This window comes from Macrotis lagotis, chromosome 8 (assembly GCF_037893015.1).
Source record: "Macrotis lagotis isolate mMagLag1 chromosome 8, bilby.v1.9.chrom.fasta, whole genome shotgun sequence".
In the NCBI taxonomy this organism is placed as follows: Eukaryota; Metazoa; Chordata; class Mammalia; order Peramelemorphia; family Peramelidae; genus Macrotis; species Macrotis lagotis.
In genome coordinates, this window is record NC_133665.1 from 140,405,503 (window position 1) to 140,417,884 (window position 12,382).

A 12,382-nucleotide genomic window follows, 5' to 3' on the forward strand; every position below is an offset into this window, starting at 1 on the left:
AAACAATATGTATAACAGAAGAAATGTATTTTCTTAGACAAATTCATCATTGCTGAAGGACAAGATATATATGAAATTTAATTTTCTCATTAATGAAATGAGGGAGTTGGACTATATTATATCTAAGGTCCTTTTCCCAATTCTGTTTCGTTATGCTATAAATGACTCCTCAAATTTTTATTATGAATTATTAACTTCATAACATAACATAATAACATAATGTAACATAATATAACATAATAAAACATAACATAATATAACGTATTATATAATATTATATAATAATATAAAATTAAACTATAACCTAAACTCAACATCCCATTTGTTGTTGCTGTTCAGTTGTTGTTTTTTTTGTTTTTTGATTTTTTTAGATTTTTCAAGGCGATGGGGTTAAGTGGCTTGCCCAAGGCCACAAGGCTAGGTAATTATTAAGTGTCTGAGAGCGGATTTGAACCCAGGTACTCCTGACTCCAAGGCCAGTGCTCTATCCACTGCGCCACCTAGCCGCCCCCAAGTTGTTGTTCAGTTATTACTGGCTCTTCAGGATCCCATAGGACTTTTCTTGGCAAAGATAATGAGTTAATTTACCATTTCCTTCTCCACATCATTTTACAGATGAAGAAACTGAGACAAACAGGGATAAATGACTTGCCCAGAGACACACAGCTAGTAAGTGTCTGAAGCTAATTTGGAATTATGTCTTCCTGATTCCAGACCCAGCATTCTACCCACTACCAATTATCATAAACTGTTTCTTAAATATATGACTTAAAAATGGTCAGTATGAGAAATATGCAGAAATAGGACATCCTGGTACTGGACCTATTATTAATATGGCCAAAAAAGTAATATCTGAATTAACAATTATTTTTTGCCTTCATTTTCTACCTATAAATTGAGTGTGAACCTATTTCTCAACCAAAAGAATTAAATGAGCAGATTTGTAAAATATGGAAAGACCTTCCTGCCAAGATGATCTACAGTTTACAGTTTACAGTTCTTTCTCTAGAAATTCTTAAAGAGATTTGGATAAAGTTAGAATGTGGCTCATTATAATCATCTACATTTGTCTTCCAATAATGCTTGTATTCATAAACACAATAAAGTTCCGAACTAGAAGGGAAATTTGAAATTATGCGGTCTGCCTGCTTCATGAATTTGATGAGGAAATAGACCCAAACAGCTCCAGAGTTTGACCTCCATTAATAGAAAAAATTAGTGGCAGAACCAGAAATGGAAATCCAGGTTTCCTTGCCTTCCAGGTCCACACACTTTCTGTCACATTGTCTTATTCTTGCCCAAAGTGACATATCCAAGAAATGGAGAAAGTGAATGTGAGTGGAATCAGTGACTTGTTCATATTAGTCATCTAAGGTCACAGCAGAGATCTTTTATCAGGTCCTAGTCATCTCATTCAACCTTCACAAAAAACCCATAAAATAGGCATGGCAGGCGTTATTAGCAACATTCTACAAAGAACAATTTCTTAGAATTCTATATTCTTAATACTGGAAAAATCCAAACAAGAGTTATGAATGCAAGGACACACTTGCTCTTGGGGTTCTGTCCAATATGTTTCTTGTAGCTTAGCAATTTACAGGTCATGAGTCCCTCCTTACTATATCCTTCTCTCCAATCCAAGAAGAAAATCGCCTATATAAAATTCAAGAAGGAAGTCTCCTGGAAATTTAAGTGAAGTGGGAAAGGAAGAATCTCTATATACACTGCACCGATGTTAACTACAGACTGAAAACTGCTTGGTGACCCTGAGCATATCATTCATCCTCTCTTTGCTCCAGGAAACTCTATGAGACTGTCCATTTCAGAACACTGCCCATCTGCATTGCTAGGGAGAGTTTCTCATTTGGAGGGGGACAGGGAGTGAGAAGGAGCAGACATATGGAGTGAGAGGGAAGCTCAAAGGCTAACTCAACTTCTCATTTTACAGATAAGGAAACTAAAACCAAGGAAGGTTAAATGACTCGTCCAAAGTTACACAGGTAAACAAAAGAGGCAAGATTTGAACTAAGATCTTCCAGAGTACAGTATTCTTACCTCTGTCTCTCTGATCTGTCTCTCTTTGTCTTTCGGTCTCCCTCTCTCTCTCTCTTATTCAATTGTATCACAGTGTACCTGCCTAAAGGAAGTAAATTTGATCAGAACAATCCTGAGATTGAGGATATTAGTTTTTATTAACTTTCTATTTTTCTACAATGAAAAACTAACTATCTGAATGCATCTCACAAGTAGGGAATGAGACAAACTGAATGGCCTGAGAACATTGTCTGTTCTCTTCAAGTTTCAACAAGAAAACTTCACAGTGTACCTATTGACACAGGCCAGCCATTTAGCTGCTAGTGCCTGGAACAAATGTTGAGATGTCTCTCTCTTCTTCTCCCTAGGAGAGCTGTCTTTCTCCAGTACAAGGAGAATTGGCCCCAAACCTTAGCCTCCAGGAATGGTTGCATCAATACATGGTTTCTTCACATCCACTGGGGAGGCAATCAATACAAGAGGGGGGGGGGGGCTCCATGAATTCAAGGAGAACAAATAAATAAACCTGTATCCTGGATGCAAATCCCACCTACCAGCACCCACTAGTTAGTTGGGTATTCCCACAGGAAAAGAGAGAAGAGAAACCTGTCATAACCATGCCAATCATGGTACCCTTCTGCTGGCCAAACTTTGGAGCAGCCAACTCTTGGGGCAAAAGTAGTCCTGGTATGATTGTTAACTTGTCACTTCTTTAAACTTTTCCAAAAGGAAGATAGTTATCATTAGTGATTAATAACTTTAATGCCTATAGTTCTTTGGTTAATTAACACATGAAAGGTTCGTGGTTCCAATGAGAGTTCACAGGAGATCCTATATCTTTTGCCCCTAAATCAAGTTATAGAAAATATTCTCTCCCTTCCTCCCTAATTCAAGTAGCACAGTATTGTAAAATATTCACTGTGCTAAGATCTGGGAGTTGGAATCTATATAGGTTCTCCTCTAACAGACCTTGGACAGGTCATTTGGTTCTGGTTCTATAATCTACTGTATGACCTTGGACAAGGCATTTCATTTCTCTGGGTTTCTGTTTTTTCATATTTAAAATGGGGGTATGTGTGTGAGTTATTTCAGCAGGAACTGGATTTGTTTTGGTTTCTGCCTTTATGCCCAGTATTTACTATACAATCAATGCTTAATGTATGTGTAATCTTGACTTGACTCTAAGGTCCCTTCCAACTTTATATATCTACCTCTACTTCTATCTTTGATCTATAAATATATGTGAGTTTATGTATGCATATATGTATATGATATATAATACTACATATATTCATTATACATATATATGCACACAGGCATCAGTTGCCTTTATGTATAAATGGAGAGAAATTATTTCCATGTAAGGTTTTTTCTAGCTTTAATAGTCTGTGATTCTAAGATCACTCTTACTTAAGATATATATTTAACAGCATGCCTTCAGTTATTATAGAAAAAGTTATGTGGGGGCAGCTAGGTGGCACAGTGGATAAAGCACCGGCCCTGGAGTCAGGAGTACCTGAGTTCAAATCCGGCCTCAGACACTTAATAATTATCTAGCTGCATGGCCTTGGGCAAGGCAAGCCACTTAACCCCATTGCCTTACAAAAACTAAAAAAACTAAAAAAAAAAAATTATGCAGAGCGGTTTGTTTTATGGGCAGGTAGGTGGTGCAGTGGACAGCACAGTGGGCTTGGAATCAGGAAGACTCAACTCTGTGAGTTCATATCTGGCTTTAGATACTAGCTAGGTGACCCCGGGTAAGTCACTTCACCTGGTTTGCCTCAGTTTCTTTATCTGTAAAATGAGCCGAAGAGGAAATGTCAAATCACTCCAGTATCTTTGCCAAGAAAACCCAAAAATAGGGTCATAAGAGACAGATATCAATGAAATTGACTCAACAACAAAATTTTTTATTATGGTTGAATTTTTGTCCAATGATCATGATTCTTTTTACCATCTGACTATTTACTAAGCTCATTACATTGTAAAGATTCAAATTTATCAAGTATTTTTGAGCACTTATATATAATTCATAGTACTAGGTACTTTGGGAGTTCCAAGAGCAAATAAGCCACCCTCCTTGCCTTCATGGAGATTAGTTATGGGAATCACAGACTTTAGGTTGGAAGTGACCCAAGAGATCATCTTGTCCAAGCTTCTCATTTTGCAATTGAGGAAAAAAGCCTTCTCCACCCCACCTCACCACCCCCACCACCCCCACCGCAGATGAAGTGACCCAAGGTCACATGGATAGAAAAGGCAAAGTGGTAGGGTAGGGGGACAACAGAAATTCAAAATCAGGCATCTTGACTTAAATTCAACATCTCTCCTTGCTGATTCCCTAATAAGGGAACAAGAATAACTTAAAAATCAAGGCAGAATATGAGCACAAGCTAAGTGAGACAAATACAAAGTGTTACATGGGTGTTAGTTCTTGAGGAAGGAGAGATTACTTCTGGTTGAGGGAAATAGCAAGTGTTAAGAAGAAATACTTGTGAAACAGAAGAGAGGAAAGGCCAGAAGGAATCAAAGACAAGCAGGATGGGTTTGAACTTTACATGTTGAATTTATTATGTATTTAAAGGGAAAAGAAAGCTATGCTTAATAGAAATTTCACAGTTTCATCTATGACTCTCTTTTTCCATTCTATGCTGTATATGGAAATGATTTTTATTTGGAGTTTCTTAGGTTTATAATAATTTTTTAAAAAATTTAAATTAATATTTAATTTTAGTAATACTAGCTAGGATTTACACAGTGCTTTAAAATTTATGAATCTCTGTACAAATATTTTATCCTCACAACAACCTTGAGAGCTAGGTGCTCACCTTTACATCTAAGGCTGATAAAGGTTAAGTGGCTTGCCTAGGTTCCCCACCAATGAAGTGTTTGAGTCTGGATTTGAACTCAGGTCTTCATGACTCCAGATCCAGCACCCTCTTCTGTTAGAGAATGAAAGATAATCGCAGTATTTTTCAGTAACTCCTAATTGGAGCTGAATATCCAACATGAAATAAACTACCTAAAATTTAATTCTAAATAAAAATTATCTTCACTTTAACAAGTTAAAATGAAGTAAGTTGTAATGCCTATGATACCTAACCAAAGATGCAATTCTTCTAGTCCAATCACATCCTAGGGATTTACTGAAATCATTTTAAATGATTTTTGAAGTAACTCTCCTAAAGACAACCCTCTCACCCCTACAAAACAACAAAACTTATATCAAATGTTAACTTGTCTTTATTTACAACAATAATTCATGCCTTTATAGCATTCTATTGGTTGAAATATTTGAAGTGTTTCAGTGATTCTGGTTTCCAGCATGATAAAGTAAACAAAGGTATCATGTCACCTAACCCTTATTTATGTTATGGGAAAACATTTTGTATTTAGGCCTGGCTCTATCAATTTTCCAACATAAATTCTCCCAGACCTGTTATGTCCCCATACTCAGTCACAGTGAGTATGTTGTGAAATATAGAAATGTTTTACAGAAAGGTGAGCTTATGAAAAGGAGGAATAACCTCAGGTACAAGATTGCACCCATTCAGAATTTATAGAACTGCAAAGTATGATCCATACTTTGAATAAAAAGATGATCATGAAATGAATTTTGGAAAACTGAAGGAAACCCATACCAAACTTTATCCAGTTAGCGCAAGGGCATATATACAATTATTCACTTATAGGATCAGAGATTTTAAAATGAGAAGGGGACTTGGAGTCCACTGAGGTTAACTTCTTCAGTTTACAAATAAAGAAAATGAGGCACAAGGAAATTAAATGACTTTATCCCCCATGTCATATACAAAGTATTTGAGGCATGATTTGAATGCAGGTCTTAATGTCTCTGATTGACTGAATAACTTATGAAAATACTTTTTGATGTTTGTTGATGTTTACTTTAGCAGGGAAAGTCACAAAGAAATTTAGTTAATATTTGAAGACGAAATCAATTCAGGAATCTAGCTCTCGAAATAGATTTTTTCTTTCATATTCACGTGTATTTTAATAAGGCATCATGGTACTGCTGATGAGAAATAACATATTTTAAAAGCATTGCTTCCCATAGTATCAGGTTAGGTTTTCTTTCTAATTGACATAGTTCATGTTGCTCCAAAAATAATGGAATTACTGTTTGGAATTTGCCATTTCCTGTTCCTGATGTTTGTGCAATGCCTGGGTGGTAAGAATTCAAAACAAAGTAAGAAAATATTAGTGATTACTAAACAAGACTGCAAAAAAAAATGGTAAGGAATCTGGTTTACAGTCTGTAGCTGTTCTGTTTTCAGCTACACTATTTGTTTTTGCATATTCAAAATTTCACATCCTGAACCTGAAACTTAATTACCAAGATGGTAGAAATGGTATCGCCATGATAATGCCGTCATTCAGTATTAGAAAACCTTTCTCATTAATAAACTACTTGGAGATCTCTTTCAGGAACAAAATGAACAGAGGGATCATAGGAAAGACCTTAATGTTGAATATGAAGGAATGAAAGTTATCAACTTCAGGCCCTTCATCATAAGATGGACTGGACTTTTTGGTTTGCTTTGCCTTTTTGTGTATCCTTTGCCCATAGCAAGTGTCTGACAAATAGTAGGTACTTAATAAGATGACTTGAAGATTATATTCAGTACTACAGAAAAGATTTTCTCACTCAGAATAAGTGACAATGGAGAAATCGTAATGTATTTATCACAAATGTGGAAAATGCATCACACTTCCATGATGTTTTATCTCTGAGAAATTTGGAACCAAGCAATATATGTTTTTGCAAAAAGCTTCATCACCCAGTCTTTCCACAGAGCTGGATCAATGCTGACATACAAAAGCAATTATAGCCTGATTTTCAAAAATTAAAGCATATTCCTTTGAAGTCACTAGGTCATTACTGTGATCATTACTGTGGTCAATACCCAATTTTATTTTATATATTTGTGAATTTACCTATTTTGATTCAACAATTCAACAAATATGCCACATACTTGTAAAATGAGATAGTATTACTACTGCCAAGAAACGATACTTGCTCCTATTTATATGGTACTTTAAAATTTATGAAGCACTTTCCTTGGTGAAGAAAGGATGACCATTATTGTACAGATAAGAAAACTGGCGCTCAAAGAAATGAAGGAGCTTACTTTACATTCCCACATTTTGCTTCATTGTAAAACCATAGTTTCTTAACTGCAAAGCAGCATGCTGGGGCTACAAAGGTCAAAATATTTCTGGTTCTGAACCTCAAGGAATTTATATTCTATACCTAACATCATATAGCTAATAGAATCAGAGCTGGGATTTGAACCTCCCTTTAAAGAAATGAAGAAACCCAAGCAAATAAAGTAATTGGGTGTTAAGTGAGCACCTGGTGACCAAGACTAGTACTAGAACATTTGTTCAGGTCTGAGGGTCTTCATAAGGAGGTCAGATTTTAAATTTCCTGAGCTCTATGTTCTAAAGCACATCCAGAAAAAAGGGTGAGTGGGAAAAAACACAGATTACAATAAAAATCATGGCAGTCATGTCTTCTGGTTCCTGAAGAGATTGTGATATCTTTGAGCAACAATTTAAAGAACGAAGCAGATTTCATGATGACAAAATAATTTCAGTTGAACTTATTTTTGTTTGTGTTTTTTTAATGATCCAAAGGAAATAAGATGATTTTGGATTGTTTTAGGGAATCCAATGAGAACAGTCCCACCAGCAATAAATAACATTTGAAATTGTCACAATATAGAATGCATCCAACTTTGTTCTATATTAATATACATAATTTCCCTACACACAATAGGAGTAGATCTTTGCTCAAACTAAGTTCTTTGTTTCCTACTAAGATGGAATGCTAGAAAGAAATAGTTTAGAAATCCAGATTCCCCAGAAAACTGGAATATTAGTTCCTGAGAAGGAACTCCTATCAGAATAAAAATCTTACTAACAAAGACATCTTCCCTTCAGAAACCATTTCCTGAAGCATAACTCCCAAAGCCAAATGGATTTTTTTTATCTTTTTAGCTCATATTGCTTCTTAGAAAAAGCAAGTTTCTTAATGTATTATTGTTATTATTATTATTGCTATTATTATTATTTCTAGGTTTTTGCAAGGCAAATGGGGTTAAGTGGCTTGCCCAAGGCCACACAGCTAGGTAATTATTAAGTGTCTGAGGCCGGATTTGAACTCAGGTACTCCTGACTCTAGGGCTGGCGCTCTATCCATTGTGCCACCTAGCTGTCCCTTCTTAATGTATTATTAATAATTATCTGAAACACAAGAGTTTGCTGTTAAAATTAATAAAAATGACAGAATACTGCCTGCTTCAAATAATTAGCTTTGGGGAAAGAGAAGAAAAAAGCTGTATCTCTGGTAGGCTTAACAATTAACATTTTGATAGATTAAGGAAGGTAGTAGGTATCATTCAATTTTTTTAAAAAATTTAGGCTGTGGGAATAGGAATATTGAAACGAATGCCATTCCATAAATATCAAATATCAGTTTAAGTATCAGTTACTTAATGACATTTGTCCATATATTATTATCTCCATAATTAACAGAATCACTGAGCTAGAATTGGAAGGACCTTCTGAAGCCATTGTTTCAATTTTTTTCATTTTTATAGGTGAGGAAACTGAGATCCAGAGAACTTAATTTGTCCAAGGTCACAAAGGTAGCAATGACCTAAAGTCCACAGATTTCAGAAGCCTCTAGGATCCCCCATCTGCAGCTAAGTGGCATAGTAGAAAGAGCACTGGCATTGGATTCAGGAGGACAACAGTTCGAATCTGATCTGACATTTGCCACTTACTAGTTGTGTGACCTTGGTCAAGTCACTTAACTCTGCCTCACATCTAGGGTCATCTCCAGTCATCTTGATTCATATCTGACCACTGGATCTGGATGCCTTTGGAGGAGAAAGTGAGGCTGGTGACTTAGCACAACCTCACTCCAATCCAATTCACATGCTTGTCATGGCATTACCTTCCCGATGTCATGGTCTTCTTTGAGAATGAAAAACAAACATCATCAGTTGATAGGTCAAGGGAGGCATGGTAAAAAAAGAGTAGAAATTCAAACTACTCAATTTTGTTTCTAGTGAGAGGTTGTAAAATTGTCCGAGATTTTTATTTGTCTATTACATGCCTATACTATAGACTATGAGACTGAGAACTAGATTTTACAGATTAGATAGATAGATAGATTAGATAGATAGATAGATAGATAGATAGATGGTTATTTTTAGAAATATTTAAAAAAGCATTTAAAATTATATATACACTTATTAAAAATTAAACTGTATACAACAGCAGTATACAGTAGAAAACAAAATTACTTTGGAGGCAGAGGACTCCCATTTCTTGTGTTTATTAGCTTTGTGACCTTGGATCATTTCTTTGACCTCCATGGACCTCAATTTTTCCAACTGTAAAAATAAGAGCTTTAGATCATTTGGTTACTGAAGTGCTTTCCAGCTCTAATTTTACAATCTTTTTCAGCAGCAATTTTCTTGGTGGGTATCTGTTTCTTCCACCATTCTTATATTCGCACAATAAACTGAGAAACAGAATATACTAAATAAAATACTATTCTTGTTGTCAAAAAGACAAGGGTTCAGTTCTGGTTTCTCATGCTTACTCACTAGGTAACCATGAGCAAGTCAATTAATTCCCCACCAGTCAAATGGAGATGATAATACCCATAGTGCCTGCTTCATAGGGTTTTGGTACAAAGCACCAAATCAATTGCATTTTTTTTCTCCCCAGTAATGTAATCTTCAACCAAAAAACTTTAGATTCCAACACTGTTTCAATACTTTCTCTTATTGTTCTACCTGCTGAATCCCTTTTCATTTATTTATCCCCATTAATCCCACACCACAAAAATGATGCCTCATTTTTTCCCTCAATTTCTATCAGCAGGACCTTCAATAGTTTTTAATGTGTGGATTATTCCTAAAAGACATGTGAAGGTACAGCCATAACTAGTCCCCTCCATCCCAACATAGTTATGTGGTAAAGCAGCCCAGCTCTGGGAAGAAAGCCAAAAATTCTTGACAGGTTTGTGGATTCCCCCAGCTATCTTCCTTCCCACCCTTCATCACTTCTCAGAAGCTTGGCTGGAGGCATACTGCATTCCAGAAAGAAGGATGCTAAATTAACGAACATTTATTTGTGAACATGCAAGCTCCTTTCTCTAAGACTCCCTACTTACAGGTGCTATCAATTTCTGGAAGCCATCGGTAGGATCTGATGCTCTTCCTTTCTGCCCCCCCCCCCACTGGCATTTTGATAACTGTTGCACACCATCAGGTGAACAAACATCCCAAAAGGCCTCCAGTCACTCCAGGCAAAAGTCCAAGGATCCCATACATTGAAATGAGCAGTGGGAAGAAGTCCAGATTGCTTAACTGATGCTACGGCAAGTTAACAGAATCCAAGAAGGTGGACATGCCAGTAATCTTTATAGGGATCCAAAGAGTACATTCTCCTCCTCAGGCAGCAGGCAGGCAAACAATGGGCTAGGTTCTCAGCCCAGGTAGGTTTGGAGGAGAATTCCATTGTATACTCCATTGTTCTTAGCATGTACTGCCTCAAGGGAGAAGTGTATTGTTATCTATGGGAGAACATCCACTGAGTGCTATAGAGGATAAGATAGGATGAGAACATGGCCCTGGGCATATTCACCCTAGAAAGGAACTCCAGATAAACACTTTGGGAATTGCACCTACAACAGAGCTACTAGTTGAGGCCAATATACAATATAGATCAAGGACTTAGGGAAGAAGATGCATTCAATTAAAGGGACTTTGGGAAGAAAAGCAAAGTAGTGGTAGTGCCCAGACTTCAAGACTGCTACTTTGGGATGAAAAAAAGATCTAGGTTTCCATTTTAACCTTGATTTTTTTACTCAGAAATGGTGGTGTGCTGCAATGGAGAGAGTACTAGAAGTCTCAGATTCAAAGCCCAATTCTGCTTCTTAGTCATGAGGCTGACCTAGGATTGGTATGGGACATTTCAGATGTCCAAGAGCCCCACTAACCTTCCTCATTTAAAAAACTGAGTGTTGAGATAAATAAACATTATGGTCCCTTCCAGCTCTAAATTTATTTTCTGACATTTCAAAGACACAAGTCTTCCATTAGAAAAAGGAAATGCATACTTTTTTGTTTTAAAGTAGACATATGTCTGAGGTCATCTCCTCTAGCTTTTATCATAGATAAGGAAAATGAGGCCAAAAACAGGGTCACCAAACTTCTTAAAGATGGAATTCAAGGCATATAGAAAATTTCTTGATGGGGCCTAAGGGAAAAGCTAAGTCAGGGCATAGGGAGAAAAGAAAAACTTTCTCTAATGAATGATAGGAAAATGCCATATTCAACGAGATAGATTTTTTGAGCTTATGTAAACAAGATGCCAATAGTCAAAACTATGCCAATATCAAAACACTGATTGTACTTTAACAGAAACAGTTTGGGATTTGAAGTCAAAATGTCTATTAGAGTCCTGTTATGCTATTTACTACATGTGACTAGGCAGTTCAATTAATTTCTTTGCCTCTCAGCTTTCTCTTCTGCAAAAGGAAGAGGATAATATTGGTCTATTTGTGTCATTGAGTTCTAAGTGAAATGGGAAAAATATATTTTCAGTGCTCTATCACCTGCCAAGGACATCATAAATGGTAATCATCATCTGCCTAAATGATGGAGAGATCTTACAGGAAGAGAGATTGGGAAACTGCTACTGAGTGAAGTCAAGGTGTGAAATGATATGGGGAAAGATGCTAGATTGATTGTCAGAAGACAATCTAGGCTTTAGGTCTGATTTTACTATAATAATAATAGTCGCAGCAAAGTTATTGTCCATAATTGTCCCCATTAATGTAATCTTCAACCAGAAAACTTTAACATTTTTATTGTCACCATACTAAATACTCAAAAATCTCTAATCTATGTAGAATGAAAATATTTCAAAATACAGTGACTTAATGAAAGAAATCAAAGGCATGTGGCAACAGGAGAATTCCCTGCCAACCTGTCTCCTACTGTAGATATCCTGAAGATGTTTTCATTAAGTCTATAGAAGATGAGCTTACATACTAATACTCATTTCATTACTCCCCCCCCCAAAAAAGTACTTATCTGTTCTTCCTTTGCAACAGGCAATAAGACATTAAATTTGAAAACATAATAGCAGAAAAATTACTTAATCCTCCTTTACCATCTATGAACCTGTAGAATTCTCCATTGTCCGAGTTTATAAAATGAAGGGGTTTGGCTAAAAGTTTCTAAATTCATTTCCAATCTCACATTCTTTGGATTCTAGGAATTTGGGGCCCTCAAAGTTCTTC

The 12,382-nt window shown here is 36.1% G+C and overlaps 1 protein-coding gene across 4 annotated transcripts in view; it reads right to left on the minus strand.

Annotated features, from left to right (window-relative positions):
• The window catches only part of PPARG (peroxisome proliferator activated receptor gamma), a 173,575-nt gene that overhangs the window by 97,958 nt on the left and 63,235 nt on the right, over positions 1 to 12,382 (minus strand). Inside the window, exon 2 of one of the 4 annotated variants that reach the window (XM_074198542.1) lies at positions 2,056 to 2,137. The exons of the other annotated variants lie outside the window; for them this stretch is intronic. The gene's annotated coding sequence lies outside the window, so the exon portion shown is untranslated. The remainder of the gene's footprint in view (positions 1 to 2,055; positions 2,138 to 12,382) is intronic. 4 annotated transcript variants of the gene reach the window in all.